Genomic DNA, 12,293 nt, shown 5'->3' with positions numbered 1-12,293 from the left:
GCAGGAAAGTCACTTATGGTCCACAAAAGCATCGCTCGCATCGTAAAATTCGTCTTCGTTGAACAGTCATACGTCCTCACCCCTGTTGACCACAAATCCTTCAACTCTTTTATCAGTGATTGTAGGAAAACATCCAGAGAAAATTTTGGATGGTTCGGACCACGTATTAATATGGTCAAGAATAGTAACTCCCGTTGCATGCACATCTCCGGTGGCAGGTTGTATGGCGTAAGAAAGACTGGCCACAATGAATATTGTCTCCCTGACATTCCGAATGGACTAAATCCATCTGTGCATAATCCGAGATACACATTCCAGCTATTTGCTAGCGAATTACGGATGTACTTTGTTAAAATGTTTCTAGGCTCTTGCATCTGATGGATGAGTCATCTCACCATCCGTCTGAGTATGCTCGACATGCCATCTCATCCCTCCGGCAGTCTGCTCAGATTGGTACAATCTTTTCAATCTGTTTGTAATTGGTATGTACCACATCCTTTGGTACGGTACCCTATTACGTCCTCGTCCTTGCGGCTTGAATCATGGCTTCTTGTACAATCGACATTATTCTAACTTCTCATCATCTCCCCAGTAGATCATGCAATTGTCGATGCAAACTCTATCATCTCCGAAGGCAACCCAAGACTATAAACCAGTTTCTAAATCTCATAATAAGAATCAGCAGACACATTGTCTTCCGGCAAATACTCTTTAAAAAAGTCTTCCCAGTCATTCATGCAACTTTCAGGTAGATTATGATCAGTTTTAATATTCATCATTCTAGCAGCCAACCACTGTAAAGTGGCTGCTTCGCAGCATCTAACATTTCATAAAACTTTTTTGCATCTATGTTAGGTTCTTCATCTTCATCATGAGCTACAAATGCATCAGCTACCATATCATGAACCCTATCATAATCTACCATCTACGCCTCCTGATGGTAACTATGTTCATTATGCAAATGATGATCAACCGGTTCTTCCTGAAAATTGCTATTACTACTATTAGCTTCATTCTCATAATTATAACCTTCTCCATGTTGAAACCAGATATAGTAATTTGGCGTGAAACCTCTATTTATTAAATGCTTCCAAACATTTTCACGATTTGCCAGTTTCGAATTGTTGCATTTCCGACAAGGACATAACATCTTACCACTTTCTTGAGCGAGCGGTGTTGAATCTGCTTGATGCATAAATGTCTCCAGCCCTTCGAGGTATTCTTTCGTTACTCTCCCGTTAGCATCTCTGTGCATATACATCTACCTCCGCAACTCGAAAATATTTCCGGAGCCCGACAATTTTTTTCATTCACGTTTTTATTTTTTTTCTTGTTGGTGTGTTTAAAATGATGTTCAAACGTCCATATTTATAGGAAATTTTTGAATCTGGTAGTTGAAATTTTACTATGAATTTGCAACGAAATTTAATTAGGTAGCTGAAACAAAAAACGTGTTACAACTACAAAGTTGGTGGACTCGAAAATCTGTCATTAAGTAAACGTAAAATTTATCCTCGTAAAGCATACGCTAATTTTACGTCGAGTTTACGAGGAAACCATTTTTCCTCGTAAAAACCACGTTATGTTACGTCGTTTTTACGAAGAAATCGTTTCGTCGTAATTTTACGATGAACTTACGTTGATTTTACATTTCGTCGTAGGATACTCGTAAAGTCTACGTAAATTTACGAGAATTAATTTTTCTCGTTAATTTTCGTGGCTATAATTGTGTTTTTTTGTAGTGTTTGTATTCCCCACAAATAAAACAGATTTCAGGTGTTATAACATGGATCAGGGAAGATAAACAATATATATTCAAACATCAAAGTTTATTAAAACGATATGTCTTTCTTTTTTTTTTTGTTCAAAAAATACCTTTGATTGTGTCAAATATGATACATTCACGAGATGAAGTTTCTAGTACTCAAGACTTCCTCATTGCTTGAAGTAGCAAAATCCTTGTAGTATTTATTACAATTTTATATTTATAAGGACTTATAAATAGTTGTATAAGCTTATTAGCTTCACGCTTTATGTTGAAAGCAGAAACACAAAAATCATCATGACTGTTTCTAACATGATAGAATCCTGAGATGAAGTTTATAGTAAACAAGACTTGCCTATTTTGTTGGAAGTAGTAATATTTTTGAGATATATATTACAATTTTTACATTTATAATGACTTATAAAGTAGTGTTATAATACTTAGCCACTTCATGTTTTGTGTTTCAGGTAGTTGTCTCAGTGTGAGATGCTTTTATATTTTGGTTGCTTATGGATTCTTAGTTTATAAATATTTTTTGAGTTTCTTATATTCAATCTGCCTAACATTAAGTAAACTGGTTATTCACCCTATCAATATTCATAATACTTATCAATCAGTTGACAAAAAAATCACTTTAAATCAACTTATAAACTCTTATAAATTAGTTTTAAAGTTTTATAAATGATTTGCAAGACTTTAGAAATCTTTAAAACAGATTTATACACTTAATAATTGATTTATAAAACTTTAATTTCTAAACTTTATACTCGTCATAGACCGAGACGATTTATAAATTTTATAATTACACATACATTCATGAGGCTTTTGGTTAGAAATATGATTTTGTAAATCTCTTTAAGTGATTTTATAAATTCTTATATATCATTTTTAACCCCTTATAAAACTATTATTAATAATTTTATATACTCTTATAGATGATTTTGTGAGGATTTATAAACTCTTATAGATACATTTATAAACCCTTATAAATTTATTCATAAACCCTTATAAATAGATTTATAAACTCTCATAAATTATATATAAAGATTATAAACTCTTACAACTGATTTTATAAACTCTTATTATTTATTTTATAAACCTTTATAAAACAATTATTACTACCTATTAATGATACATAATCTCTTGTAAATGGTTTTATAAACAATTATAAATAATTTTTTTATTTCTTATCACATAAATAATTATAATTGATTTACAAAGATTTATAAGAAATTATAAACACTTATAAATATCTTTATAAAGATTTACTTATAATATTTTGTAAGGATTTGTAAATTCTTCTAAATGATTTATTAACTCTTATAAATTGTGTTATGAAGATTATCAAACTCTTATAATATTTTTATAAACCCTTATAAATAGATATATAAACTCTTATAAATAATTTATAAATTCTTATAAATGATTTTATAAACCCTTATAAATAGTTTTATAAATATTTTTAAGTGTTTTATAAACTTTATAGATGACTTTATAAAATTAATAAATAATGGTTCATAAAATATTTTTATAAACTATTATAAATGGTTTATATACAAAACTATATTGTAGATTCATATGATTGGTTTTATAAACCTTTATAAACGCACATGAATAGGTTTATTAATCATTATAGATACTTCCTTCTTGCAAACACAATTAATCAATTGAAGAGTACATAAATAGATTGAAAGACGGATCAGACCAAATGGTGTATTTCTTGGCATATGTGATGAGCATTTTGATTTTGCTGAATATTAAACACTTGAAGGAGGAATAGATTAAGGATGGAGGAATGGATAAAACAGGTGGAGCTGCATAAGGGAAGCTAACTCTTGATAACTACCGCTCCAGAATGCTCTGATGAGAAACAAAAAAAAACTAATGGTGAGTGCAAAGAATTGCACATAGTAAAAAGAAGAATTTGAGCTTTGTTACCTCAATGTTAAACTCTTCTAGAACAACTCAAGGGACATGTTTAGCATTTAACTCTTTTAGAAAAGCTCATGGGACATGATTAGCTTTTAGATCTTCGATCCAATCTATCGGCACAAATTCCAGTGATATTATTACAAATAGTTATCTAAGGTTCAAAATTCTTCCTTTTGTGCTTCACTACCCCTCCACACCCCTCAAAATCTTGTCATTTTTTCAATTTAATGCTATGAACAAGAGTTGTAAATCATTTTCTGTGTATTCATGTTTTTCCAGCAATGTTATACAACACAATAGTTATGCACACTTCTCTAAGTCATGGAACCATCTTATGTTCTGTCCACCCTTTGAAAATAATGATAATATGAAACAATGTCTTTGACGTTGATCTTTGTTTGTTGACAATACAATTTTCTAGCAACCTTTATCACTATGTCATCTCTCTTGACTAGTACTTAGACTAAGTTTCGATTCTACACACCCTAAATAACAATTGAAATTTCAAATCCTTATAAATTATTTAATAAATCCTTATAAATGATTTCAGTACTAAAATCTCAATACCAGAGTCTTTAATTAACCATTTATAAATGATTTCAGTACTAAACCCAATTCCTAAAATCTCAAAACACAAAATCACATTGCATACCCATAACTAATTAACCATTTACCCTCTTCAGATTGATGAGTATTCTGAATCTTAATGTTGCAACAAATCATAATCCCTAAACCGAAATAGATTTCAATGGTAAAAACCCAGATTCTACAATCTCCTCAAACCTGTGAAGTGATCAAAGCTGATCTGATGCTAGAGGTTTTTACGATGGATCTGGACGGAGACGGATAGATCTGGACGGAGACGGAGAAAGCCAATGGATCTCAACGGAGAGAAGATGGATCTCGACAGGAGAGAAAATGCGACGATGGTTGAAGATAAAATAAAGTTAGTTTAGTCTTTTACACATTAATGAATATGATATTTATAAAAATGTCATTTGATTGGTGGTAAAATTGAATAATGTTACCAAAAAAAATGTAAAAGTAAAATTTCTTCATAAATATTTATGTATAAAAATAATTAATATATGTGCCGGTGTTCAGGTCAAAAGCTCTAGTTATTTTTAAAAGCAAGGTACTGTTAATATGGTTATACCAATTTCCTTTTTAGCGAGGAAAGTTGCAAAACAAAACTCACAAAATACGATGTATAAATTAAACATTCATGTACAGTGTGATTATGAGGGGTTTCGGTGTGGAAAGCTTAAGAGGAGAGCCTTTCAGCCAACAGTACATCCACGTGTGCGGTTAGGTTAAACCGTATCACTAAAATCAGAAAATCTCCCTCAACAGTATCCTAAATGGTGTCATAACCACATCTCTATTAAATGTGTTAGGGTTGAACTATGAAACTTAAAACTTAAAAGAAAAAAATTAACAGTATCCATAGCCCGAACTAACCGCGTATTCTTTATTTATGAAATAAGTATCGATTATCCTTTATAAAATAAAAACATCATAGAAATAGTTTAATATTAGTATATAGTATTATATAGTGATTTTCTAGTATTTCCAATTGAGAGGTTATTATGAATGTTTGAAAGAGAGAAACTTTGGATATATTACTTTCAAGATAAACCTTACAGAAGACAATACAGAGATACTTATAGTCTACTTAGGAACGATCTAGATCTTCTCCTCAATACAGCTGTAAAAGTTACTACACCTCACGTAACGATAAGGAGGGATCAAATCTGTTATGGAGGAGCGTCTGGTTCTTTGTCGTGTTAAGATTTTGTTTTTCCGTATCCTTAGCTGTAGGTTGAGGTTGAAGAGAAGGTTTCATGGGCTTTGTAGAGAGCTCAGTGTGTAGGCCTTCATTTGTATCTAAGCCCAATGCTTTCACACTTACATTCTCCCTCAAACTCGTGTTGGGACGTGCTTGAACACCAAGTTTGTCTCTCAAGTACAAGAAGGCTCCCCGTCCCAAAGGTTTAGTGAATATATCCACTACAACAAATATGAGTATTGATAGCAGATTATAATAGCACAATTTTCGTAACTGCTATGGAAAGGTAGTTGGAAGTCTCGATAACAAACTTATAGCATTATAGTTATGCTATGCCCAAAAATCAGTAAACGAAAATTAAAAATTCACAAATCACCCAAGTTTTTACAATTAGCGCCAACACTTAGAAAAAAAAGAGTTTTCGCGGACAATTAGCAAAACCAATACTTTTCATAGCATTTGAAAAAAAAGAACAAACAGTTTCTTGTTTTCTCCGTCTTCTTCGTCTCCATATCGAGCTCTATGCTCTCTCCACCCTCTCCGACTCAATTTTTCTTCGCTCACCAATCGTAATCACTGTTTTCACCTGGGTTTCTATTGTTTTTTTACGGCGGTCATCCTACCTGCGTCTCGCAATTTGATTCAGCCCTCCTCACCTCCGATTTCAATCCCAGATTCAAAATTAAAAGTGAGTTCTTAGCGTCGATAGATTCATGTGTAGTGATTAGTTAGGTTTTGGCTCTGCTCAATGTTGTGATTAGTTAGGTTTTCGATGTTCTCTATCACTCTCCCATGGGTTCATCTTTGTTTACACCATCGGTTAGGTTTTCGATGTTCAAATAATCATGTTGTTTCGAAGCCTTCTCACAGTTTTTATTATGGATTCTGAGATTCGTCCTTTTGTAATTATAGACACACCATATGCATCCTTGTGATTTATAGGCATCGTTTGTTGTATACAAAATCCCGAATTTGAAGCTTCTATTTTGGAATTGTAGACTTGTGTTATTTGCCTAGTTTGAGAGTTATTTTCAATATAATTGAAATTTTTGTTACAGTTGGACAATAATCACAGTTTTTTTTCGCAGGTGTGGGTTCGTGTCTTCCCAATCTTACGTCTGCTATATTGGGTGAAGGTTAGACACCTCTATTTACTTCTTCTCATTTTGTAATCCTTTGTAGACTTTTGTAGACAATGCGTTTGTTGTTTGCGGTTAACACTTTGAAGAGTAATTTGTTGTCATTGCTGCTTGAACCATGTACGCTTGTTTGAACTGTGGCAAGGGTCCTAACTAGGTTGTAGCAAACAATGTTGGACAAGTCATGGGTGCTTTCATGCAGGTATGTACATTTGTTTAAGTGTTCAATTTATGCATTTCAACAATTCTTGTCATAACTTTCTTTTTACTTTCGTTTGATTTACATGAACTTAAGAGTTGATTCTGCATATGAGAGAGGTGCTCGGGATTTTGTCAATGCTATTAGTGCTAATTTAGGAGTTAATGGGAAGATTATATGTCCATGCGCCGATGCCGCAATCTAGATCGCCATACAAGTGAGGAGGTTGTCTCTCATTTGGTTATAAATGGAATGGATGACGCTTATAAGGTACGCACGGATTGGTTTCACCATGGAGAAGGTAACTTTGTTGTTGTAGTGGAAGGTAAAGATAGATTGTGGAATGCTGAGATCCTTAGTTTATATGAAGCAGCAAAAGTATTAGATGAAGATTTAGCCATTAGGGGGTCACAATTACGTGAGTCAGTTGAGGGTGAGGACATGAAAGAAGATGAGTTTTTAGCAAAACTTGCTGAGGCTGAAACCCCCTTGTATCCAACGTGTGCGAGTCATAGCAAGCTATCAGCTGTAGTTTCATTGTTTAGGATTAAGTCTCAGAATGCGTGGTCAGACAAGAGCTTTGATGAGTTACTGCAAACATTGACAAACATGTTACCTGAAGACAATGTGCAGTAAACACGGATGCTGCTGAAAAAATAGTAATTTGTTGTTTCTTTATCTTATTCGCTTCTGAGTTTTACATTAGAGTTAAACTACTTAATCATAACTCCAACATGTTTCGGGAAAAGGAAAATGAGTTTATTCGGTTTGATGATCCAAGATCATCATCATCAAACCCAAAAGAAGACACTCTTAGTCAGATCGTTGGACCTGACAATCCTGGACGCTTGAGAGCAATGGGTAGAGGAATGAGTGTGAGCAAACTTGATTTTTTCGAAGTGAAGAGAAAGTATGTGACTGAAATGCAACAGACACAAATTCAGTTGAAGCAGCAGGTCCATGAATTACAAGAGGCTCTTGCAAAAATGAATAGTCGAGTAAGTGTGAAAGAGTAACTGTCCTTTGGTTCTTGATTTTTGCAAAATGCTAACCGGATTTTTATGTCAATTTGCAGCGGTCAGACTCGGAATTGAGTGAAAATTCAGCACCAAGAGTAATAACTAGTGCAATTTGCTGAACTTGAACGAAATATTAATGTAACTGTTGTGTTGATTAATATTTGTAGAGTGTAAGCAAAAGGACACCGCAGCCTAAGTGTATTATATACGATTGGTGTGACAAGGAATGCAAAGTAGCCGATGGTCGTTTTCTATCTTCTGATGAAATGGAGTTTGTTAACAATGTACCATTGGGCCCTAATTCAGTTAAGGTGGTAGTTGAGACGACTTTTGAAAAAGATGCATTTCTTTGGAGACCGGCGCCGAAAATCTACACTATTGGTCAGGCTGTAGGAGAAACTGTTGCGTGGCCTCATGATTCTTTTCTTGTTCTTAACGAGGAGTTCCCTCCAGATGACATTCCCCCTAATGTAAGGTTTTCATTCCTCATCTCATTTTGAGGGCTAAGTTTATGTTATCTAAAATCTAGTAATGTGTTTTCTTTGTTGGATTTATTTGTTTGACAGAGCCAAGAGACAATAGAAATGAACAAGTGCAAACTTCTACATTGGCTAACAGATGATGAAGTAACAGTTGCTGAAGGTCATTGGAAGAGTCGTGATCCCAAAGCCTTGGTGGATGGCCTTCCTCTTGGACCAAATGCTGTTAAAGTATTTGTAGATGCGGTAACGGTACATGAGACATTTCTTTGGTGGCCAACAGAAAAACACTCAAACCTTCGTGACTGTTTGAAGTCGTTTGTAGCATGGCCAGTGAGTAGAGTTTTATTCGACAATTTAAACACAGAGTCACCAGCTACAGCATCTCCTCATACACACTCACAAGTACACACTCCACCATCTCCTGCTAAGATTTCAAAACCATTTTCACAATCTCCTTCAAGCTCTCAGAAGGTAAGTCTAAGTGTATTAGTAGGCTGTGATCGTATAAGTGATAAACTTGCTAATGCTTACATATTACTTACACTATTCGACATCGTTCTCCTATACAGATTGTGAAGGAGGGTCAGAAGTGCAAACTGCTGGACATTACCGGTCAGAAAGTAGTTGTTGCAGAAGGACGCTGGTCTTCGAACAACCCAGAACAGTTAGTGCATTTTGTTCCGTTGGGAAATAATGCAGTTCGTGTGTGGGTTGATGTAGTCAAGGTGAATGATGCCATGGTTTGGAGGCCTACGTCTGCAATTGAGTGTATGGAGGATGCTATCGGTACCACTATAGCATGGCCTGAAGACAAAGTTGTCATCGTTTGAGGTGGAATAAGAACTGTATGGTCTTCTACTTTCATTGCTTTAGAATTACTAATGAACATATGGTACTTGCTGCAAATGAGACTTGTGTTCTTTCTTTGGAAGTTAATTATGACATTATATTTCTATTATGGAGAAATGAAATTTCATACTTGGTTTATTTCTTTATGAGAATTTGGTGTATTTATAGTGAACGATTTATTGTAATTCGAAAATCTATTTTATTGCATGAAATAGCATATAAAATAAGTCATGATACACTCACTTGGTAGAACAAAATATAAGCTATATTTCATATATACATAACTCAATACCACTGCTATAACACATCATCAAATAGCACCAATGTAGAGCTACTACAACGTAATTCATGGCTACAAAATATAGCTATTTTACAAATATATATAGCAACCTAAAAATGTTATTACACAATTTAATATAACATGAATTATTTGTTATTAATAAGTTTAATAGAGCATAACAGAAGAGCTGTTATATAATTTCCTATAACACGATTAATGTGTAATAAATAACTGTAATACAACATAACCATAATGCTACTATAGGCTACTCTACGATAGCGTCCTACTAAAACGCTATCGTATATAGGTACTCTATTATAGCGTCTTTTTTATTGCATTTATAAAACCGCTATGAATACCATATAATAGCGTTAAATGTATGCTACGAAAAGCCATATTTGTTGTAGTGATATCTGCGAGTTGTAGTGCCGCTGGAACATGTTGTCTTTCCACCAACCCAAGAGCTACCTGTTCTCAGATATAGTGATAATCAGTGTCAAAGTGCTTGCTTCGGTTATGAAGGGCCGGGTTTGTGCTCAAGTACACAGCATAAAGATTGTCGCCAAAGAGCTTCGTTGATTCTAGCTGCTCAATTCCCAGGTCTCTAAGCAGATACGAAATCTAGGTAGTTTCTTGAACAGTTGAAGTCAGAGCGCGATACTTCGCTTCTGTCGAAGATCTGGACGCAGTGGGCTGTCTCTTTGCAGACCACGAGATCAGATTAGGACCCAACAGAGTGCAAAATCCCGTAATTGACCTCCTTGTTTCTCTACACCCAGCCCATTCGCTATCACAGAACGCAGAGAGAGTCAGACTAGTGCTCTTCTCAATGTGTAAACTAAGACCCTGAGTTCCCTTTAGATACCTCAAGATGCGCTTCAACAGGCCAAAGTCATTCATAGTGGGTAGATGCATACGTTGACATACAAAGTTTACCGCATATTGTATGTCGGGTCTTGTAATGGTGAGGTATTGAAGCTTCCCAGCTATGCTCCGGAAGTAGGTTGGTTCAGGGAACGGGTCTGAGTTGTAGTTGTCTATTCTTTGAGGTAGTGGTGTGGGCATTGAGTTACAGTCAGACATTGAGGCTTGGTGAATAATGTCTTTGATATAGGCTTGTTGATGCATGAAGATACCTTCAGCATGTGACTCCAGTTCAATGCCAAGAAAGTACTTCGGGGTGCCAAGATCCTTCATGGAAAACCTTTCACTCAGCCCCTGAAGTAGAGACTTTAGAAGCTCCTCATCACTCTCTGAGAGAAGAATGTCATCAACGTATAGAAGAATAATCAGAGTCTTGTCACGATGATGATATGTGAAGAGTGAAGGATCAGATTTACTGCAAGAGAACCCAAAATCAATCAGAAAGTTGCTAAATGTGTCGAACCAAGCTCTCGGAGCCTGTTTAAGGCCGTATAGAGCCTTGGTAAGGCAGCACACATGGTTGGGTCTCTCCGGATCATCAAACCCCGGTGGTTGATACATGAAGACTGGCTCATTTAGCTCTCCGTGTAAGAAGGCACTGGACACATCCAGTTGACGTATAGGCCAATGTTTCGCTGTTACAACATCAAGCACTAGTTGAATTGTTGTAGTACGTACAACCGGGCTGAAGGTCTCAAGGTAGTCAAGTCCCTCTTCTTGTTCAAAACCTTTTGCCACCAACCTAGCTCGCAAAGACTTCACCGTACCGTCAGGGTTCAACTTGATTGTGAAAACCCAGCGACTTCATAGGAGATTCATCTCGGGAATTTGAGGAACCAAAGTCCAAGTATGAAGCATATGGATCTTCCCCATTTCTGTTGACACATCACCATTCCAACCTGGATGTTTCATAGCTTCGACAATGTTTTTAGGTATCTTAGTTGAGTATCTTGGGGCTAGAAGAACATATCTAGTTTTGGCTTGTGTATAACATCCTTTCCTCTAGTCCTCATTGGATGTTGATTAACTGGTTCCTGTACCGTAGCTACAGGGTTCGCTGGAGGTGCTTTTGGTTCAGGTATCGGCTCTGGTTGAGGAACAATCTCTGGTTGTTACGTTGTCTCTGGAGCATTAGGGAGAGGCACTGGCAACACTCGAGTGATTTGTTCCTGTGGTGGAGAAGTACTAGTTGGTGGGGCCGTTGCCATTTGTCATGCTTTGAGAAGAGACGTCTCATAACGAGGAACCAAATTCTTGTAGTTCTCTGTAAACGGTAGATGTTCTTCATCAAGCACAACATGTCTTGAGATATATACTCTACCTGATGGTGGATATAGACATCTGTAAGCCTTGTATTACGAGTTATATCCCAAGAAGACACACTGTAGAGATCGAGGCTCTAGTTTATGATCTGCAACAGGACGTAGACACGGATAGCACGCAGACTCAATCACACGTAATGCATAGTAATCAGGCTTCTTACCAAACAGCTTCTGAAAGGGACTTTGTTGTTCTATAGCTGACGATGGCAAGATGTTTCCAATATAATTAGCTGAGAAGAAAGTATCAACCCAATAATGTAGAGGTAGGTGTCAGTGAAACATTGTTGATAACGCAAGTTCTATCAAGTGGCAATGTCTTCTTTCAGCGAGCCCATTTTGTTGCGGTGTGTAAGGACTGGAGATTCGATGAAGTATCCCACAATCCATCAGATGTTTCTTCATTCTCAAATTTACAAATTCACCACCACCATCACTCTGAAATTGCTTGATCTTTGTAGACAATTGGTTTTCAATGAGCTTTTGGAACGCAACAAAGACTGAGAAATTTTTTGATTTATTCCGAAGAGGGTACAACCGGGAGTATCTAAAGTACTCGTCTACAAAGATGACATAGAATCTAAAGCCTTGATTAG

This window comes from Brassica oleracea, chromosome C4, assembly GCF_000695525.1.
Source record: "Brassica oleracea var. oleracea cultivar TO1000 chromosome C4, BOL, whole genome shotgun sequence".
Taxonomy (NCBI): domain Eukaryota; kingdom Viridiplantae; phylum Streptophyta; class Magnoliopsida; order Brassicales; family Brassicaceae; genus Brassica; species Brassica oleracea.
This window is presented reverse-complemented; position numbering follows the sequence as displayed.